This window comes from Mus caroli, unplaced genomic scaffold, assembly GCF_978045245.1.
Source record: "Mus caroli unplaced genomic scaffold, Mus_caroli_1 scaffold_12, whole genome shotgun sequence".
Classification (NCBI taxonomy): Eukaryota; Metazoa; Chordata; class Mammalia; order Rodentia; family Muridae; genus Mus; species Mus caroli.
In genome coordinates, this window is record NW_028227267.1 from 94,777,516 (window position 1) to 94,800,820 (window position 23,305).

Consider the following 23,305-nt stretch of genomic DNA (forward strand, 5'->3'; position numbering starts at 1 on the left):
GATGTCAAAAAGTGATTGCTGACAGGAGCCTAGTGTAGCGGATATAGTCCCTGACAACTAAGAATGTTGAACATTTCTTTAGATGCTTCTCAGCCATTCAATATTCCTTAGTTGAGAATTCTTTGTTTAGCCCTGTACCCCATTTTTATTTATTATATGTATATAAATTGTAGCTGTCTTCCGACACACCAGAAGAGAGCATTAGACCTCATTACTGATGGTTGTGAGTCATCATGTGGTTGCTGGGAATTGAACTCATGACCTTCAGAAGAACAATCAGTGCACCTAAGTGCTGAGCTCTCTCTCCAGCCTTGTACTCCACTTTTAAATAGGGTTATTTGGTTCTCTGGAGTCTAACTTCTTGAGTTCTTTATATATATTGGATATTTGCCCTCTAACTGGTGTAAGATTGGTAATGACATTTTCCCAATCTGTTGGTTGCTATTTTGTTGTATTGACGGTGTCCTTTGCCTTATAGAAGCTTTCAATTTTATCAGGTCCCACTTAGACAACATTTAATTGGGGCTGGCTTACAGGTTCAGAGGTGCAGTTCATTATCATCAAGGTGGGAGCATGGCAGCCTCTAGGCAAGCATGGCACAGGCAGTGCTGAGAGTTCTTCATCTGAAGGCAGCTAGGGAAAGATTGGCTCCCATGTGGTTAGGAGGAGGAACTCATTGCCTTCCCATTCAGTGACATACTTCCTCTAAGATTACATCTATTCCAATGCCTTCTAGTAGTGCCACTCCCTGGGCCAAGCATATTCAAACCATCACAGATATTGTTTAAATTTGGTTTTGTCCTCAAATATTTTGTTTTATCTATCTATGGTGATTGAGGGTTTTGCTGGGTATAGTAATCTAGGTTGGCATCTATGGTCTCTTAAAGGAGGCAAAACATTTGTCTAGGCCCTTGGACTTTTAAAGTCTCTGTTGACAAGTGGCATGTAATTTTGATAGGTTTGCTATTGTATGTTGCTTGACTTTTTACCCATACAGATTTTAATATTCTTTCTTTTTTTCTGTATGTTTTATGTTTTTATTATTACATGGCAGGAAATTTTTCTTTTTTGGTCCAATCTAATTAGTGTTCTGAAAGCTTCTATTATGTGTATAGGCATCACTTTCTTTAGATTGGGGAACTTTCTTCTATGATTTTGTTAAAAATATTTTCTGGGCCTTTGAATTGGGACATGTCACTATCTTCTATTCCTATTATTCTTAGGTTCAGTCATTCTTTTCATGGTGTCCCAGATTTCCTGGATGTTTTGTGTCGTGATATTTTAGATTTCATATTTTTTTGTCTGATGCATATCATATATTCTACACCTAAGATTGTTTCTTTTATTTTTTGTATTTTGTTGGTGATGCTTGTATCTGCTGTTCCTGTTCTTTCCCTAGGTTTTTCCATCTCCAGATTCCCTTCATTTGTGCTTTTTTATTGCTTCTATGTATATTTTCAGATCTTTTAACTGTTTTATTATTTCCTTACCTATTTTATTTTCTTTTATTTCTCTAAGTGATTTATCCATTTCCTCGTAAAAGGCCTCCATCATCTTTATAAGATTGTATTTAAGATCATTTTTGTGTGCTTAGGTTGTGTTAGGGTATCCAGACTTTTTGTAGTAGGATAGCTGTGCTCTACAAGTGACATATTGCTCTGGCTCTTGTTAGTTGTGTTCTTATGGTGGCCTTTAATCATGTTTTCTCTGGATGTTCCTGGTATAGCAGGTCTCCAGGAAGGTATGCCTAACCTGGATGTTTCTGGTGCAGCAGGCCTTGAGTGAGTAGCCTTGGGCTGGACAATGGTACTCAGGGAACAGTGTATGTCTCAAGGCATTTGGATGTGTCCCTGAAGATTCAGCAGGCAGAGAATTGGGATGGGAAGGGATCTAACCTGGATATTTCTGGTGCAGGAGGTCTTGTAAGGGAGGGAGTTGCTTTGGCCAGATAACCCCAGGGTTTTTGTATTAAAACTTTAAACCATTTTTCATAGACAACCATATGGCTTGAAAATTCAGAGTTTGAGATAAAAATCCAGTCAAGATGTGCAGGTTTAAATAAGATGTTCCCAGATGTGTAGGGCATTTGAATTTGGTTGCTGGTGTTATTTTGGAGGATCAAGGAGAAATGGTCTTGATAGATTCTGAGGAGGTATGGTTTTGCTGGATGCTGAGCAGGTGTGGTCTTGCTGGAGACTAAGAAGGTGAGCTCTTGGTAGAGACTGAAGAGGTCTTGCTGAACACATTACTGGAGGCAGGCTTTGAGAGTTTGTGTCAACTTGAATTTTGCTTCCTCTGGTTCCTGTTTGTCACCCAAGATGTGAGTTCTATGCTTGTTCTTTTTCAGCCATGGTGGGAATTTATCCCACTTTAACTCTAAGTTCAAATAAACCCTTCCTTCTACTTGCTGCCTTGATCATAATCTTTTATCTCAGAATAGAAAAGTAACTAAGAAGAAACACAGGACTTTGAATTTGTTTGGTAAATCCTCAAACAAAAGGATAAAAGATATATTTCAGTTGGTAGATGCTTGACTAACATGCTGGAAGCCCTCTGTTTGATTACCAGTACTTCCTCAACTCTGTGTGGTAGCATACTTGTATAACTCAAGCACTCTGGCGGTGAAGGTAGAAGGACAAGAGAGACGTTCAAGGTCATAATTAGCCATCTATCAAGTTAGATCCTTCCAAGGCTACAGGGAACTCTGTCTAAAACAAACAAACAAACAAACAAACAAACAAACAAACAAACAAATCTAAAAATGTAAGGCAATGAGGATGCCTTCTAGGAACTATTTTGCTGAGCAAAACTTTATTACTTATAGACAATTCTTTATGGAATAATAATAGATTTAATAATATTTAATATCATCATCATAATTATTATCACTATGGCCATTATTATTATATTAGATCAGGTCTGGACTTGAACTTCCTGTGTAGCTAAGGATAAATTAGAACTTCTGATCTTTTTGGCTTAGCCTCTAGAATCTTGGAATTATAGGTATGCTTCACCAGTTGTTTTTCTTTTTCTTTTTCTTTTTCTTTTTCTTTTTCTTTTTCTTTTTCTTTTTCTTTTTCTTTTTCTTTTTCTTTCTCTTTCTCTTTCTCTTTCTCTTTCTCTTTCTCTTTCTCTTTCTCTTTCTCTTTCTCTTTCTCTTTCTCTTTTTCTTTTTCTTTTTCTTTTTCTTTTTCTTTTTCTTTTTCTTTTTTTCTCTTTTGAGAATTGGACCCAAGGCTTCTTGGGTCCCAAGTTTGACAAGCTCTCTATTAACAGAGCTAAATTTCTATCAAGTTTCTTTGATTCTTATGGACAATGTCTATAAATACTTTTCATGAGAACAAAATTGAGAGGGTTCATCTGAGTGATAATTGTGGTCATGCTGGCTAGCTACTGGAACAAACATTAGTGATACTCATAGAAAAGTTAACATTTTAAAGAAAACTTCACACTAGGAATATCAGATGTATCTGAAAAAAATAATTAAAAAAATGAAAAGATGATCTTGACTTCCTAAACTACTCTGAGTTTATCTAATTATAAGATCTAGCTACCTATTATAGGCATTAAAGAACATTTGCCACCAAATAATCTGCTGCTCCCAAAAGAGAGCCATTGGCAATATGTAATCATTCATTACTAGGCTGCACCCAGGCTTCAGTACATGAACTAGCAATATAGATCCAGGTAGACCTCTGAGTTTCTGTGAATGAGGAACTGCTATGGGTAGCTCACATACCATGTGCAGTTTTGTTTTTCTTTATCTAGATTTATTTCTCCCTTGTATGTTGAGTAAGGAGTGGGGAAAACATATTATTTTGTTAATCCTTGGACCTCAGATTGAGAACTGTACTGATAAACTTCTCTAGAGGAAGAGCAACTTAGGAATTTGTATATAAACCTGATTTATTTAGGAGGGAATCTTGCATCTCGAATATGAGCCTGGCTTTATAATGTGATTTGATAGACTCTTCATCCAAAGTGGGGTGAAAAATGCATGAGAAAAAAAAAGGTATGCAGATCAATGGATGACTTTATATTCTATAAACTGTAAAATAAGTATTTCAGCAATTACATGCTTTTGCAGACATGCAACAACAGTTAAATCTGTGGCTGACTCCATGCATGCAATTCAGGTGACACTGTGTGACTTCCAAGGCTAGGTCCCTCTACGTGAAACTTCATCTTTGCTCCCACCCCAGTCCCCACCCCCACCCCTGGCCCTCCTTATCTCCACATCTGTATTTAGGAACTCAGCTCTCAGAAGATGAAGAAATGCTGTCCACCCAGAGAGACAATTTCAGGTAATTTCCTGATAGCTAGCATTCACCTTCTAGACAGATCTCTAAACTAGCTTGCAGGCAATTCTTGCCCCACACACTTTGAACCATCTGTATTGAGACTGAAAGCACAGTCAAACCATTCACAATGATCTAACCCCCAGTCCCAGGCTTCAGGAACAAAATACAAATCATCCCGATTTCAGCAGCTAGGCTCTGGCTGTTTTGTTCCACAGTCACTCGGGATGATTTGTTTCCCAGAGGGGGTGTTGTGTTAACATGTATTAAGTACTTGCAGAAATAGCTAAAGTAAAGAAGTGAGTAAAGATAAAAGAACAGGAAAGATGATAACTCAAAAGACAGTATGAGATCAAAAGCCCAGGAGGATGATTCACCATAAAAGAGTGTGTGTTTCTTTCTCTAGGAAAGAAGGCAAATGGCGTTGGTAATATAAAGGGAGTTGAAGAATGGGGAAATACCCTTGAAAGACTCATTGGCTTTTAAAATGTGCATTTACAGAACATTGAAAACCTTTAATTTTTTAGAACCTGTTTTACATCTATTTTACCCACTCTATTCAGGTGATAAATATTACTTACCTTTTCAATTTTACACTGTCCCTGGTCTGTTGCATATTTTAATTTGAAATTTTAATGTTTTTTTAAAAGGCTAAATAAGATAAGCGCAGTTTGCTTTAAAAGGCAAAAAACTTCTAAGCAGTCCACCCCAAATTAATCATCAAGCCCCCTTCCCTCATATTTCTTTCCTTAATGGTTTAGAGATGAGCAGTCACATTACCATTATGTATGAATGCGACTAAGCATAAATAAGTGGGACAGGTTGGCCTGCAAACAAATTTCATTAAAGTACCTAGATTAACACATTTTAAAGGTCTCTTTAATGAATCTTTGTCCTTGTGATACAACATAAGCAAGAACAGGGCAAACTAAGTTGTAGAATTTTATATCTCCAGCTCTAGCTTCAAACAATTAAGGGAGTTATAAATAAGCCCCACTATCTTCATCCCACTCGAAAATAATGAATGAGCCATCCCCATGAATCACAAGACTATCACATCAACACATCAGCATCCTAAGATCATGAAAGCAAGACTTTAAACCAGCATTACATTTTGGAATAAATCATGGACTTGGTAACTACTTCAGAATTGTAAATGTTATGATTTTTAGAGTTATAGCATAATTCATATATCAAATGGTGACATCTATGAACCCCATCCGAGAGTCTCTAGGGCTTCTCTAATTTTCAGAGCTAAACCTTTGTGAGTCTACATTTTTTTAAAAAAAGAAAAATAGTGCATTGAAAAAGTAGTTGAACAAAAACATTCAGAAATTTTCAAAAGGAGAATTTTTTCCTAATGAATATCACACTGACAGTCAAATATAAGTAGGAAAAGCAACAGTGAGTTTCACCCCTGTGAGCACAGTATGATTGTTATTGCTGAAACAATGGTTTGCCTTTCTTTTCTATTATAAATAAAAGGTAACAATGCTTATTGGAGAAAGGATATGCTTCTCAGCATAGGATTAATAAATATTGATGACAATTATGTGTGTGTAATCTGATTTCCATTGTATATTATCAAAAGTTATTTTAAGCTTCTTTTCATTTTTAAAGCCAGCATGTTAGGCATAATCATGATGTTTTTGAACAATTTGTTTGGAGTTCTCTTTCTCCCTGCTGCTCATGGTCTCTGCTTATAGACTCCTGAGATGGTTAGCTGTTTTCTTATCCCTGCTATCCTATTGCCTGAGGCCCCATTCTTCCTTATGAGCTAGTGTTTCACACTCTTGGAGTTCAGTTTAGCTCTGTAGGCTTTATCCACACTTACAGCCATTTGCATCACTCTGCCAGGATCTGTATTAGAAAGAACATGTTCTTGTCTCTCTGCATTTGAGTCAACTCAATACTTAATGCTTTCCAAGTTCATATATTGTTTTCTGAATATGTTCTCGCCCCCTTATTGAAATAGATTTTTTTCTCACATAATAAATCCTGATTACATTTCTCCTTTCTGTACTTCCCCAGTTCTTCTCCACCTTCCCTCCCGTCCAGACCATTGCCCTTTCTGTCTCTCGTGAGAAAACCAACAGGCTTCTAAGGGATGACAATAAAATAAAATATAAGAACATTAAGAAAACCTAACACACCAGACTAAGTCCAACAAATAGAAGGAAAAGAACCCAAGAAAAGCAACAAGAAACATATACACACTCTCGAGAATACTATAAAGAACACTAAACTGAAAGCAATAACATATACACGGTGAACACACGCAGCTCCCGAACGTGCTGCCTTAACCTCGGTGAGTTTGTATGGGTTTGATCATGTTGCTCTAAATGTCTTTGTTTCTGTGGTGTCCTACACCCTTTGGAACTCTCACTACTTCTGCCTCCTCTTCCCTGGGCTCTGATGGGAGGGAGTTGATGGAGACACTCTATATAGGACTCAGTGTTCCAAGATCTCTCACTCCCTGCATAATATCTGTTTGAGGGTCTCTAAATTTGTCCTGATCTGCTGCAGGAGGAAGTTTCTACGATGATGAGTGAGCAACACACTGACCCATGAGTAGAAGCACAATGTACTTTGGAGTCATTTAATTACAACAGACCTTTAGCTGAACAGTAGTATTTCAGTTTTCCTAGGCCCCTGTCTTATCTAGGCTCCGGTTCTTGTCCACCAAGTAGCATTGGGTATGGGTTGTATCTCATGCACTGGGCTTTAACTCAAATCATATATTAGTTTGTGACTCTCAGAAGCTTTGTGTTATTATTGCAGTAGCATATCTGTTGGGCAGGAAACATGCAAAATCTCTTCTAGGACAATGAGTAGAAGTCTAAGGTAATGAAGGCTCTGTGTAGGCACAAGCTTGACTTCTCCATGTTCAGTGTGTTTTGCATTTGTGGTCTTTAGCAATGGGATCTTGCCACCAGTTTGTGAAGAACCTGTACTGTATCCTTGGAAGCATGCTGGGTCATTGGGAGCTCCATGGAACAGTTTTTGATAGCAACTCAATTAAATATAACCCATTTCTGCTAGTGGAAGCTACATTTGGTAACAAGAGAGATCTATTTGGGCTGGGTAGCATTTTAGGAAATTTATTGTATTATATTTCCATACTACCCCTAAAATGGACGAAATTTTAGCTGTCTCTCATCATATTCTCTCCAATATCCTCCTTTCCCCTTCCTCTCTCCACTTGATTCTTCCATTCCAGCCACCCCTCTTCATAGCATTAAGTCATTGCTTTGATACAAGGCCTCTGGCTTCTGTTATACTATCAGTACTGGAACCTCATTGGGACTCCACTCAGATATCTCCTTATTACCCTGGGTACTGAGGATCCTGTAGTTTGAGGATCTATAGTACTTCCCCCACCCCTTCACACATGCCAGCAGTTCATCAATGACGTAGATGCTAGGATCAGACTCCGGATACCTGCCTAGCCCTTGAGAGTAACAGACCCCTTATGCTGCAAGGCTTCAGACTCAGATGTGCCCCCTTCCCCAGTGGCAACGCATGCCAACATTCCATGATGGTCCCAGGGTGGCATCAGTATCTACTCACATCAGTCTATTCCTCACTACCCTCTAGTCTCCAGTTCTGCCTCTCTTTATTGTGCCCACATTCTTCCATTTCTCTTTCTCATCTAGTTCTCAACTACTTACATACTCACTCCCCTTAGTAGCATCTGGGGTTCTCTGAGTGTCTGGAGTCATCACAAGAGTGGTTTCAGGAGTGCTATGCTCCACTCTTGTATTATGGCACTGGACAGCATTCATCTCCAGTGTGGTCTGACCTCAAGGCTGGCACAGTGTGGATGATGTACAAAGGAATTTTAATCCAGCAGCATAGCTGCTCTGGCAAGGGATCACAGCCAAAGACTTTCTAGTCTGTGTAATCTTGTTGGCATGTTCATCTGGAATACATAACCATAGTGCATAGCTTCAATCCCAAACAATGAAAGTAAAGTTAATTTATAGAAGGGAGCAGCCATGTTTGAAAGTGATGTCTATTTGAGGGGGAGACAAAGTGATGAATCAGAGAAAGATATGGCAGATATAATGTGTCAGAGGATATGCTCTACTCACAAAAGAACAGGACAGGAAGAGAGACAACTTAAAAGTCAGCACTCACACACACACACACACACACACACACACACACAGAGAGAGAGAGAGAGAGAGAGAGAGAGAGAGAGAGAGAGAGAGAGAGAGAGAGAGAGAGGTGGAGGTTGAGAGTTTTATACTGACAGGTTGCAGAGAGAGCAAGCTAGTCACAGGTGAAGACAGAACAAGAGATTGAGAAGGAACCAGAGAGGACAAGCAGAGCAATTCAGTAAGAAACTGAGTGAAGCCAGTTTGAGTCAGTTAGCTTAGAGAGGGATTTTGAGCCAGAACAGCTGAGTTGAACCAACCAGCCAGTGTTCAGAAAGAGTGAGAAAGGGTAAGTTTATTCATCAGAAAGTCTCAGAAGCTTAGATTAGCAGATGAAGGCTGGATGATCAGATTGAAGGAAGGCTAGAAGATTCCATCCTAAGAATAGTTAGGAAAAAGAAAGAAAGAAAAATAAATGCTCAGGGCTCAGCCCAAGCCATGGATTATACAGTTTGTTTCCATCTCATCCCAACTGAGGAAAGAGAAATGTTAAATACATCTGGTGAATAAAAGTTACACTTACACTGGTGGTAACTTCAGGCTTGCTCTTTGCCCTGGCCACTCCCATGGCTTCATATCTCAAGCTCTCTGCTGTCCTGGACCTGAGGTTCCAGATGGAATTCTTCTAATCTCTGGAATTTGCTGAGCTGGACTGACTGGTGGTTGTCTCAAGGTTTCTATTTCATGGGGTGTTAGACTACTAAACATTCATATGTTTCCAGGTCAGAACATTGAGAATAGATATAGACTCTCTCCTCTCTGACCTACCAAAATACTAGAAGGAAACTTCCAATCCAAGGAGAATAACTACATCCAAGAAAATAGGAAATAAATAATTCCATACCAGCAAAAACAAGGGAAACACACACACACACACACACACACACACACACACACACACAGACCACCACAACCACCATCACCACCACCACCATCAACAAGATCAAATAACAATCACTGGTCGTTAATATCCCCTAATATCTTGTGGCACACACATAACACAGCAGCCACACCTGCCATGCCTCTAGGGGTAGCCCAGGCATTATTTTAATAGGTACCTTTATATGTTATTTGGTATGTTCCCCTTACAAAGTTTAATATTCTTTCTTTGTTCTATTAGTTTAGTGTTTTAATCAAAACTCTAGGGACTTTTCTTTCTGCTTCAGTCTATTAAGCTTTCTGTGTGCTTCTAGAATCTTGATAGGCATCTCCTTCTTCAGGTTAGAAAATATTTTCTTCAAGATTTTGTTGAGATTATTTTCTGTGCCTTTGACCTTGGTCTCTTCTACTTCTTCTGGGCCTATTATTTTAGTTTTGCTGTTGTTGTTGTTGTTGTTTTACAGTGTGGAGGGTTGAGTATGCTTGACCCATGGGAAAGGTCACTGTTAGAAGGTGTGGCCAAATTAGAGAATATGTTGCCTTCTTAGAGGAAGTATGTCACTGTGGAGGTTGGGCTTTAAGGTCTCATATATATGTTTAAGTATGGTCAGTGTGATTCAGACCCTCCTCTTTGTTGCTTGAGAAATACAGTCTTCTCCTAGCTGCCTTCAGATCAAGATGTAGAACTCTTGGCTCTTCTAGCACCAAGTGGGCCTATACAGTGCAATGCTTCCAACCATGATGACAATGAACTGAATCTCTGAAACTGGAAGCCAGCTCCAATTCATTGTTTCCCTTTGGAAATGATACTTGAGGTTGCTTTGATCATGTTGTCCCTTTGCAGCAATGACACCTTAATTAAGATACACAGTGTTCTAGATTTCAACAATGTATTACTCCAGATTTATGTTTTAGGTTTTAACATTTTCTTTGACTGCAGTAACCATTTCTTCTATTTTATCTTCTGTGCCTGAGATCCTCTCTTCTATTTTCTGTATTCTGTTGTTGTGGTCTGCCACTGAGGTTCTTGGTCAAGTTTCTAAATTATTTATTTCCAAATTTCTTTCACTTTGGGTTTTCCTTATTGATTCCATTTCCACTTTAGGTCTGGATGTGTTTCATTCATTTCCTTCCACCGTTCCGCTTATAACACTTTTCAAAACTATTGCTTTATATCTTGGGAATTCACAGACACACTGTAAACAGTCATTCAAGATGGCAAATTTACACGCAGCCCTTTAATTAATGAACATAAGGGAAACCTTAAGCTCTGAGGACACCTGCAGTAGGGGGTTTCTTATCAGATTAGAAACCTCAAGTATGTTCACAGGACAAGTTTGTAATAGCATAATCAAAGTTTTGACATACATTGCTCTTTGATATATCATTTATTTTTATTAGTAGCCAAGCTAGGGATTTTTTATTTGCTTCACATTTGATTCTGCATTTATACAACTTCAGGATACATGTTTCTTGAAGAAGTTAAAAATCATTAGCATGTTTTAAGATTCCAAGGTCCTAACTTTGTAAGAGTGACTCATTCGCTGATAGAGGCAAAAGTGATTCCCCATAGAACAAAACATTTTAAAACCCAGTGAAATGAATACAGAACCTCAGTGAGTGCTTCACCATAGCCAGAGAGTGAATTTTCCACAGACAAAATGGAATGAAACTGGACAATTTATTGATGTGTTCATAAAAAAAAAAGTGTTTGCTTCTTTTTCTTAAAGGACATAGCAATGACAATTCAAACACAAAATAGAAAGCCAGACATAGATTTAACATTTAATATAATTTATAAGAAACTCTATTTAAAGGAACATTCTATAACTTTACCTATTTCAACCTTTTCTTTCAATTTCTAGCACTTGTGAACTATTTCTGCTTGTAGTCCAATTTGTTATTACTGCCTTTATGCCCGAGCCCTTTCTCTCTCAATAAATAAATAAATAAATAAATAAATAAATAAATAAATAAATAAAAGAATATCTGCTGCCACAAGAACAAGGCTCTGAGTATTAACTCCTTCACCCTGACACACATATGAGAGCCAATCAACCATAAAGCACGAGATTCACACATTATTTGTAATCTGCTGTCTTATTATCAGCTGCTAATTTTCATATAATAAAAATACAAATATGCTATAGCATATCTTCTGAGTTGCAATGAAATATTTTCTTCAAGGTTGACAAATTCTAGCCTAACTGTTAATAAAATGTGAAAAGAAAAAAAAAAACTCACACAAATTTTACTGCTAATTGGATGACGCAAAAGGAGTTATTTGTGGCTAAATTCCAGATCTGACTCTACACCATGGGAAACAGAACAGCTAAAATCTGGAAAGAGCAATTCCATGGAGGGATAAGAAAGCAAGCAGTGACACCAAGCAGTCATTCATCCTTTCAAAATCTAGGTCGGGAGCACCTATCTCGTTTGCTTGTGTGCTTGCCAGTGTGTCAGAGGGGAGGAAAGCAAAATAACAAACAAGCAAACAAAACTATCTGAGCTTGTACAGTGCTCATCCTGCAGTACTGTTACAGTAACGGCTCTCAATGGTCTTTGGCAAATTCCTCAGTTATCCTTTACTCTTGTAGTATTATTTCCATTTTATCTTGTCATTCACTACTTCTCAGAAAAGAAGAAATAAAATTCTTGGAAGTGTTGTTCCGTTTGGCGATTTTCTTGTGAGTTACTTTGATGTGGCAAAGCTGAGCTGAGAGATTACAAGAACAATAAGAAAAAATCCTTGACTTCTTCCTCTCAGTGATTTCTCTCTCATACTGTCTGGCTCACGAAGAGTATCTAGTTTCTCAAGACAATTGAACCGTATCAACACTCAATACTCACTTTCTGGGAATTGACTGCTAACAGCTTGATGAAGGCAACAAAATAAACATAGCCAATAAATTATAAATTACATCAGAATCCTGAAAAGGATAAACTGTATAATGTATCAGAATTACAGTTGGAGAAATGGAAATAAGCCACATAATGGAAGAAATCAGGGAATAAATGGAACTCAAAATGCATTTGATGTTAGAAGTGTGGAAAGGAAGGAAGGAAGGAAGGAAGGAAGGAAGGAAGGAAGGAAGGAAGGAAGGAAGGAAGGAAGGAAGGGAGACAAAGAAAGAAATAAACAGAAACAAAGAGAAAAAGAAAGAATATTTTGATTAAACTAATTACATCATTATTTTTTGGTTTCATAGTACATATACAAATTCTAATTACACTATAATATAGTGTACTATATGTGTGGAACCATTAAGACTATACAAACTTGCCAGGCAGTACTAGCACACACCTTTAATCCCAGCACTTGGGAGGCAGAGGTAGGCGGATTTCTGAGTTTGAGGCCAGCCTGATCTACAGAGTGAGTTCCAGGACAGCCAGAGCTACACAGAGGGAAACAAACAAACAAACAAACAAACAAAACAAACAAAACAAAACAAGACTATACAAACTTCATTTTAGATACTTAAGAACATAAGAGATGATTAGCAAAGTATGTAATGTACATGTATGAGAATCTGTGTTCAAATCCCATGCATATGTATAAGAGAGAGGAAGAGAAGGAGGGGAGGGGAGGGGAGGAGAGGGGAGGGGAGGGGAGGGGAGGGGAGGGGAGGGGAGGGGAGGGGAGGGGAGGGGAGGGAAAACAAAAACTGGCCAGTATTATCTCCTGACTAGGATACAGGGATATACCCAGGACTTGCTGGCAAGCCAGTCTAGGCAAATCAGAGATCTCTAAATACAGAAAAGAGCACTATCTCCAAAAAGAAAGTGTATACTCAACACTGGCACCTGTCTGCATATACCTACACACAGATGCACAAAAAATGCACATGCCTTGATTTTAAGTGCTTTGATACTTTAAATACAATGCTAGTGATTGTTGCCCTCAGTGACATGTCAACGTTTTTTGTAACTGATTGATTGCTTAGGATGGCAGTTGCTAAAGACTGAGCGATTGTCGTTATTGCTTAAAATAAGACAAGTTTTACTACAACAATTGACTCTTTCATAAAACATGTCATGCCATGGCCTCAGACTGCATTTTACCTACATAAGGCCTTCATTCACGTTAGGAATCCACCCTCTCAGACCCCTCCACTGCTTTTCAACAAGTTTATGTGATGTTTTAAATAATTTGTTATCATGTTAGCGATGTTAACAGCATTTCACCAGAGGCTGAATGGTTCTCAGGAAACCACATTTCAAAAAATAGCAACCTATGAAAATAACTCATTAGTTAAAAAGTTTTGCTAAGACTACAGAAGGCTCCACTTCTAATTCCAGATCTGTCTGTGTTTCTCTGTTTGTTTGTGTTTCGTGTTTTGCATTTTGTTTTTCATCACATTTGTAGTTACTTCTGCTAGTGAAATCGAAAGCTAGAGTAGACTTTTTCCATATCCCTGATAAGTTTCATAATTTGAGCTTTCACTTTCCACAGTTTTGTAGGTATTTTGGCATGGAATCTTGCTATATGCTTACAGTTAGGCTTGAACTAGGGATTTTGCTGCCTTGATATCCTGAGTGCTGGGATGCATTGTTAACATCCATAATAGTAAATCTTTTCAAGAATTTTGTTATAGAACACAGTTTGTAAGGAGGACTTTCATGCCAAAATACTTCCTGGATGCACACACTGAAGCACAGACTTGGTGCTAATGTCAAACACTGTGATCTTGTCATCTAGCTCCATCCTGGCTCTGGCAGACCAGAAGCATTGACACTGAACTTTTAATACTGCAAGAACATTTATTTCTCTTAAGCAGTAATTCTCAATGATAGGTTTAAATGTTCACAAACTATGCTGTAGATAGACGTGTTATCATTCAGCCTTTGCTGTTCCAGTCACAGACATAAGAATTCAAGGGTCCTAAGGGATTTTAGGCTGGTCAATGACCATTGGCATCTAATCACTCCCCAGCTATGTTATTTCTCAGTCAGAATCAGTCTATTCTTTGAGCCATTGAATACAGGCACTGACTTCTCTGCTTCTATGTCATGAGCCAATGTCTGCTAGTTTCAGATATTTTTTTTCTCTCTGCAGCCTCTCTTGAGATAGGCATCTTGGGACTAGGGAGAGTTAGGACCTCATTCTCTATTAGGCTTTAGTGTAAGGAGAGTGGTCACCAACATTATCAACCAACCCAGATACCCAAGAACTCCCAGGGACCAAGCCATCAACAAAGCTCCAGCTGCATATGTAGCAGAGGATGACCTTGTCATGCATCAATGGAAGGAGAGGGGCTTGGGGCTATGAAGGCTCAAAAGATGCCACAGTAGAGGAGAATCAAGGGTGGGGAGGTAGGAGTGGGTGGGTGAGTGGAGGAACACCCTTCTAGAAGCAGGGGGAGGGAGGATGTGGTAGGGTGTTTCCAGAAAGGAGGGAAACCGGGAAAGGGGATAACATTTGAAATGTAAAGAAAATATCCAAGAAAAAAAAAAAAGAGGGTGTTCATGCTGGTTGGATCTTCTGAAACTTTCTCTGTATCAACAATAAGGTTGCTCTACTTCCTTACCATGCCTGTGCTCAGTGAAGCAGCACATTTAATTTCCTTCCAGAACTTCTCTCTTTCATTCATAACTTGACGAACTGGTCCACGAAACCTAGCTTGTGACCTACGTCCGCTTTCAGTATGCTTTTCTCACTATCATTAATCACTCCCAGCTCTTTATTCGACTCTTTGTTTCACTAAAACACTTAGATATCGTTGAGAAGTTATTAATTGGCCTAATTTCAGTATCATGATATCATGATACAGAAAATTCTGAAGGAAAGAAAGAGCCATCTAATCCGTGTGGTAGACAGCACATACACATTTGTTTATTAAGTTTGTTTTCTTAAATGCGCATATTTTGGGGGTGCTCCCAAAACAACTGTAATAGTAGCATCAAAGATCACTGATCTTAGATCAACAGTGAAGACAATAAGGAAGCTTGAACTACAAGCAGTGCAGAAGCCAATGGCAACAGGAAATGGGCACATAACATTGAACAAAGAATTCTATTAGACTGTCTTTCAGTTACACTTGATATGCTCTGGAATTTTTACTTAGATTTCTAACATGAGTTGCCCGATATTGGCTTTTTTTAAACTTTTTAAATTACTTTTAGTATTTTACAGCCATTGCCCCCTCCTGATTCTTTAAGGCATGATTATCACAGATCTCCCCTGTGTAAATTTACAGTATCTGTGATGCACAAGAAACCATGATTTGCTTGCATGGAAGTAACTGTGGGTGTAGTAATCTCTCGCTTACTGTAAGCCACCTTTTAATAAGAGAAAATATGGTCTTTTTTGTGCTTAGGCCATACAGCTTTTGACATGTCCCTGTGCTTTTCTTACCACTTGACTTCCAGGTCCCCTTCACTGAGAAGTCTCATACCTTCCCACACTATGTTCCCTCAGCTGCTGTATGTACAATGGGAACCACTGTCCTTTGAGCCTGTGGCTCTGCTACTATGCGAGTTGCTTTCTTTATTATTCAGTAGGGGTCTGGGTATAGACCATAAGCCAGAGGAAAACAGAGACATGAGCATAATCTACCCACTCCTAGGCAATTAGGATGTTACCCTAATTATTTAAAAACACAATTAAAATGAGAAATTATTTTATAAGCCTCAGTAACAAGCTTGATAAGCCACACAGTGGTCTTCACACAAAGCAATCTCTGAGATTCATGTTGCATAAGCATAGAAAAAAAAATGTTCTGAGCCATGAGCTTGCATATGAGAGGGGTTCGTACATTTATTTATTGTCTTATACATTAAAAGCCAGAATCAGGGTTAGAAAATGGGAAATTTTTATAGCAGTAAATCTTTCAAAGATTATCCTTTTATCTAAAGGAAACATCCCGCCTTTCCCCATCAGACACTGGTAACATAAAGATGGTTTAGTTTCTGTTTGTTTTATGGTCTTAAAATTCTGAAAAAGAAGTTATAAGAGGGCAAGTTAACTTATTAAAATGCCCCAAATCCTTTGAAGAAAAGATATTTTTATTAGATATATGTTCAAGGCATTCTTTCTGTCTTTCCAGTTTTCTTTCTCATAAAAGATATTCTCTTTCAAATGGACTTTGACTATCAAATGTGTTTCCACTTACATTTTGCTTCATCTCTGTGAGTATGCTAGGGCCCATCTGAAGTAAGACCTCCTTCCTTTGGTTAAAACTTTATCTCTTCAAAAATAATAAAAGCAAGCTATTCTATCAAGCCAAGCACATAATGTGCTATAATATATGAATTGATCCAATTATTGATTCATAATATTTCCTAAATGAACCATAACCCCTTCTGTCCTTCACCAGAGCCAAGTGCACGCTGGATATGATCATATTCTTCAAAAGTATGTCTGTATACATTTTAGCAAGTCTACTCAGCAGGCAATTAGTTGATCCTTCCCTATGCCAAGGCCTGAAATAAATTCTTATTTCAGATATTGGAAAGACTGCAACACCCTTTGTCTTCAATATGTAACTCTTTAGATAGCACCCTAGTGGCCTCATAGAGTCTGTTCATTTCCTTAAACCTAATTTATTCTCAGAATATGACCTAGGTGCTGGGGAAGATAGAAAGCATTATCTGATGTTCAGGTTGTCCAAGTGTACCCCAGGGAATCAAAAAATTAAGAGACATATGGTACCAATATTGTATTATGGCTAAGCCACATTGTCCCGGTTTGGAATTTTAAAACGGCAGTACAGCAATTATTGTGAACTAAGACCCTTTCTTCCAAATATAAGGGTAACATTTCAGGAAGCAGTATGACAGATTACATAAACTAAAAGTTTTCTATCTTACCAGTCAATGGGTCTACAAAGAAGAAAACTTCTTAGAAAATACCAATGCAGATCATTTAAAACACACACACACACACACACACAGAGAGAGAGAGAGAGAGAGAGAGAGAGAGAGAGAGAGAGAGAGAGAGAGAGAGACCTTTTGTTTGTTTAGCCCTATTCTGATGGGGACAATGACAATGTTTGATAACATCAGCTCTGAGCTGCTAGCTGATGCTGAAGTTAAATGTACATGACAGAAGAATCAACTCTGATGGATGACTCTGGACCTGCCATGCTGACAAGAGCCTGGAATGTCTGCAGTGGTTGGTTATCAGTGTAAATAGGAATTACTTGACTAGGCCTTTGAACACTAAAAAACCTGAAGTGATGGTCACCACTGAACCTTGAAGGCTAGATGCTAGTTGGGTTAATAGCTGGTAGAATCTATCTGTCTACTCTAGTAACACATTATTTACTAAATCCTTGAAATAGAAATTTTTCTAAACACACTGGAAAAGTAAAATTTCTAGTTTTTCCCTCCTTTGGGAGTACCAACACACAGATTTCTAAGGATTTCTAGTATTTTATCGAATTTGCATATTAAGAAATCCTTTCAACTATCTTCAGTTTCATCATTTATTTTCTGCCAAGCCTACAAAATTTTCTGTTTTAATATTAATTTACCTCATAATTATCATTATTTTCTCAAGTTTATATATGAATACATTGGTGATTTACGTCTTAGTCTCATTGAGTGTATTTCTATGTATTTATTTATACCTAACGTAGAAATATGAACTGAGGAGTCTGTACAGGAAACTCCAGTATTGAAAGAAACCCAAACATCAAAGCAAGAAGGCAATAAGAATTTTTCAAAAGCATTCTGAGACTATAATATATTACATCATTTCCCAACTCTGTTCCCTCCCCTCAAAATATCTCACATTCCCCTTCTGACACTTTCTCAAATCAGTAGCCTCCTTTTTCATTAACTGTTGTTAGTGTTGGTGCTTGTGTCTATGTGTGTGTAAATATAAGCTGTCCAACTCAATCTTTATAATAATACTTGTATGTATGTTTTCAAAACTATCATTCGACATTGGAAATCATGTGTGTGTGTATTATAATCTCATAATATAAATTAATAAAGCCAAGGGAATTATAGCAAACTAAAAATTCCCTAAAGGGCAAAGAAAATAATCACCAATGGAAGAGACAACTAATGATTGGAAGAAATGACTTGCAAAGTTCCTGAAATTCCTTACAACATTTTCATAACTAGTAGTACTGCTTTGGAACTCATTCATCTGTCCATATTTATAGGCTACCTAATATATTGGTTATTGCATATAAATGCTCTTTGCAATGTTGTTGAAAATGTTGCGTTAGTATTTAAGAACCTGACATTGGTAACTATGGCTATTTATAAACAAACAAACAAACAAACAAACAAACAGGGCTGGACAGTGGTGACATACACCTTTAATCCCAGCACTTGGGAGGCAGAGGCAGGTGGATTTCTGAGTTTGAGGCCAGCCTGGTCTACAGAGTGAGTTTCAGGAAAGAGAAGGCTACACAGAGAAACCCTGTCTTAGGGGAAAAAAATCAAAGAAAAAATAGAAAAAAAGAAAAAAATAAACAAACAAAACATTTTAGTTGAAAAGTAGAAAAAAGTTCTGAAGGCACTGTGATTAAATGCAATGTTTTGTAAATACAAAGGATTATGGGGTGCATTTCTTCTTTATCTCTTGAAGCAAAGATATTGTTTTACCAGGTGAAACTCACCTTGCTATATTCCATAATTCTGAGAGTGAAATTTCTCTTTAAAATGTGTTTAAAATAAGATATTTGTGTAAATTATTGTTTGATGTCTAAGTTAAGGTTTTATTGCTGTGAACAGATACCATGACCAAGGCAAGTCTTATAAAGGACAACATTTAATTGGGTTGGCTTACAGGTCCAGAAGTTCAATCCATTAATATCAAGGTAGCATCTAGGCTGTCATGATGCAGGCAGAGCTGAGGGTTCTACATCTTCATTTGAAGGCTACGAGTGGAAGACTGACTTCTAGGCAGCTAAGGTAAGGGACTTAAACCCAGGCCCACAGGGACACACCTACTCCAACAAAGCTACACTTTCTAATAATGCCACTTCCTGGGCCAAGCATATACAAACTATCATATCCCATGTTTGGAGTATAACTTTTTTTCTTTTACAGAAACTGTAACTTTATCTATGCTATAAGAGTAAACAAGAACACAGTGGTCAAACAGAGTTTGAGGAATAGAGATAAATTATATTGTTAGTTTATTTTACCTAAATAAATACCTAAAAATGAAGCTTCTAGTAAAATAATTTATATAACCAGTTCTCCCCTGTGTTATATCTTCAGATTTGACCTTGGCCTCCTTCCTGGCTTTACATTTCAAACCTGGGTCTCTAAACACATCTTTGTTGACAACAATTTTGTCCATGGGAATATTCACAGATTATCTTGTGCGTATGAGCTAATTGTTGTTATAAACTTTCACAAAGGATATGATCTTGGATCTTTTGGTGATTTCCTTCTTGCCCATGATAAGTATCACCATACTTTGCGGGGCTAGTGGTTAATTCCAGCCACCGGGGCATGGCTGTAAAGGCCATCTGAGGTGCCATCATCAATGTTTTTCACAATGATGGCTGTGCATCCAAAGTAGTGCCCAGCCAGGATCAACACTACTTTCCTGGGTCTCATGAACTTCCCCATTCATTTTATGGGTTGATCAAGATTTTCACATGCATATTTGACTTAAAATTATGCCAATTAAAGATACAGATAGATCTTTAAAGATATAGATATTTTCCACTTATGATAGAAGATGTGCCCAAGAGTCAGTTTAAGATTTTCTGAATATCTAACTTTGTTATAAATGCTCATTCATTGAAAAAAAAATTCCTGGGACTTGTTTTCGATATCTGTCTGGACTGTTAATAAAGTTAATAAAATAATGTTAATAAACTCTGAAGCTTCACTGTATTCTTTTTTCTTTTCTTTTTTTAATTGAAAAAGAGTTTTCATACAATAGATTGTGATCATGGTTTTGCCTCCTCCAACTCCTCCCAGATCATCTTCATCCCCTCACCCACCCAGCTCCGTGCCCTTTTGTTCCCTTTTTTCAGTGAAGTCTCACTGGATACATGAATCTTCATTCTTAAGCTGTTTGCTTCAATGACATGGCGTTACAGCTGGAGGAGATAGAGAAAGGACTGAAGGAGCTGAAGGGGTTTGAGACAGCATAGGAAGAACAACAAAATCAACTAACCAGACCCCCCAGAGTTCCCAGGGAGTAAACCACCAACCAAAGAGTACACATGGAGGGACTCATAGCTCCAGCCACATATGTAGCAGAGGATGGCCTAATTGGTCATCAGTGGGAGGAGAGGTCATCAATGAGAGGCCCTTGGTCCTGTGAAGGCTCATTGCCTCAGCCTAGAGAATGTCAGGGCGGTGAGGTGTGAGTTGATGGGTGGGTGGATGGGGGGCTATCTCATAGAAGCAGGGTGGAGGCGATGGGATAGGGGGTTGCAGAGGGGAAACGGGGAAGGGGGATAAACTTTCAAATGTAGATAAAATAACCAATAAGAAAGAAAAAGAAAGGTTTGAGAGGTTTCAGTATCTAAGACCTTACAAATTCAGGATTTAAAATAAACCCACCTGTGTCAACTATATTTTATGGTGAGTACATGAATTTAATTTATGAAATTTGATACTGTGATTGGTCAATCAATTCAATGACTCTTTTTCCTACTTTACAGTCTGATTCTAAAATCCAAACCAGCTATTAATTACTCTTGGGTCAATATTGACAGGAGGAATCTTTTGTTTGACTTATTGTGAGGAGGAAAAATGGAACAACTATGAGATTAATATATGAAATTAGGTAATAGATAGATAGATAGATAGATGGATAGATAGATAGATAGATAGATAGATAGATAGATAGATAGATAGATAGATACAAAATGTGACCTTGGACTGGACAAGGGCTTGGCTTGAACCTTTAGCAGCTTATCTCCTTGCCATTCAGTTCCAGCTACCCTAAATATCTGTCTCTCTCAGTGTAAACTGGCTATTTTGGGTCCAAGACCTCATCTCCTTACAGGTAAGTAAGACCTTGGCAGTCACTTCACCCTGGACCCAGACATGAGCTTTAGTTTAGTGGAGACATAGGACAATGAGTAAATTTGTACCCCAGTTTGCAATTATCTTCAACTTGTTTATTGTAATATAAGGAATATGCACTGAAAATTTGTAGTTAAAACAAGAAAAATAAAAGCAAATGAATTTACTTTATGGTTCCTCTTTAAAAATAATGACCAATAAAGCTCAGGTAGAAGTTGCTTTAGTAGTAGCTATAAGAAGAAACACTTTAAAATAATGAGGTCCTTTATTCCCTTGGACAAATCTATTATTCAGATACCAACTGTATCTCACTGCTGTGCTTTCCATTTAAAATAACTGACTATAAATAAAACCAACGAACGAAACATTGGCTCTTTGTTTTATAAGAATTCTGTAGCATTTAAAATAATTATTGTAATACGTGTTTAGAATAAAAATTATTTTAAATAACAGTGGAGATTTTTTTAAAAAAATAAAGGTTTTTTTTTTCTCCCTTTTTTCATTTCTGGGTAACTAAAAGGTTGTCAGATTTCTAAGCTTTGTAGTGTAGAACAATAGTAAAAGATTCTGAAAATTTAGGTGCAATTTGATTGTATTTCACAGTTAAAAGTCTAGGGCAATGATGTTGGTATGTGTCCTACTGCTTTTTTTTTTTTTTAGCTAGTGGTTCAAATTCCAGAAATTGGGTGAAATGTGTTTCCCATTTCATAAGAAAACAAGGCCCACTTTGTATGTGCATATATCACAGAAACAAGTAAGCTGGAAATTATTTATAGGTAAGAAATTGAACTGTGTATAGTTTTTATGTACACAAAATTAGATCAGATTTAAATTTTGACTAGACATTATTTAAACCTAAAATGCATATTATTAAAATACAAGGAAAATGCTATTTTCGTAGGCAGGTATTCTAAAGAAGTTTCCCAGAAAACTGCAAATCCTATACAAACTGCTATATAAAATTTTACAGCAGAAGAAAAATGCACAAACCATTCTTCTCTCCACCACTCTGGTATAATGGAGATTTCCATTTGGTTTATATGTCAGGAGTTTTGTCTCCAACTCTTCATCAGTGTCTTAAGTACACCCTGTGCTTCTGCACTGACATACTTGCCTTTTTGTGGAACATCCTTTCTTCCACCCACCAAATTACTATATCTCTTTCAAGGCCCCCTTCAAAGGCTCTATTCCACTGAGCTTTCCCCTCCTTATAAATCAGAATTAATTACATCTTCCCATGGACCCTCAAAGCACTTTGAACCTCTAAATGGCAATTACTTTATTCTGTCTTGCAGTCTATCTATTTACATGTCTAAAGATGCCTGCCCCATAAGACCTTAGGTTCCATACAGATGTGTCTTAGTCAACACCTCTCCTACCTCATTCCAAACATGTGTAATTACTTATAACTTGGGAAGTGGTTACCAGTGATATAAACAATAGCCATAAACAGTGACATTTTTCTGTTAACATGCCTTCAAGTCAAATTGAGACTATATAGGTGCCTTTACAAGTTAATACTGTTCTGTTTTTTATTTTAGACAATAAATACTAAATTTTGATTTAATGATTAAATATTAAATATTAATTAAATATTAATTAATTAAAATATTAAAAATTGTCTGTGTGGTATTTTCCAATAGTCCTTCAATTCCTAAGTGCACCCATTAATACATCAAAACTGTAGACTGTCTAAAGCTGTCACTTGGAAAACCGTTCTTCTCTCTTGCTTTGCTAAGATTAACCTTTTGAGTCATATAAATCAAACCTTGAAGGAACAAGGAAAAGTTGAAGTTGCTGTCATCACATTTTCTTTGTGAAACTTTTAACTTGATCAGAGTGCCACTGATAATGTTTTCAACTTTTCATGGTATCTTAAAGCTGTTTTTTCTTCGTGGAAATAAAAACAAGCTACCCATTTTTACATATATTTCAAAATACACATTGTGCAATGAGAGAAGTGTGCATACAGAGTTTTCAAGTTCCATCTAACAATTATAAAGAGTGTGGAGC

At 37.4% G+C, this 23,305-nt stretch overlaps 1 non-coding gene and 2 pseudogenes across 1 annotated transcript; all 3 read right to left on the reverse strand.

Annotated features, from left to right (window-relative positions):
• Positions 1–9,146: 9,146 nt before the first annotated feature.
• LOC115029331 (small nucleolar RNA SNORA17) lies at positions 9,147–9,230 on the reverse strand (annotated as a pseudogene).
• Positions 9,231–9,361: 131 nt separating this feature from the next.
• On the reverse strand, positions 9,362–9,493 carry LOC115029333 (small nucleolar RNA SNORA17). Its single transcript, XR_003834895.1, has one exon. It is a non-coding gene; the product is annotated as a small nucleolar RNA SNORA17 (small nucleolar RNA).
• A 9,962-nt stretch (positions 9,494–19,455) lies between these two features.
• On the reverse strand, positions 19,456–19,876 carry LOC147001930 (large ribosomal subunit protein eL27 pseudogene; annotated as a pseudogene).
• Between the last annotated feature and the right edge of the window lie 3,429 nt (positions 19,877–23,305).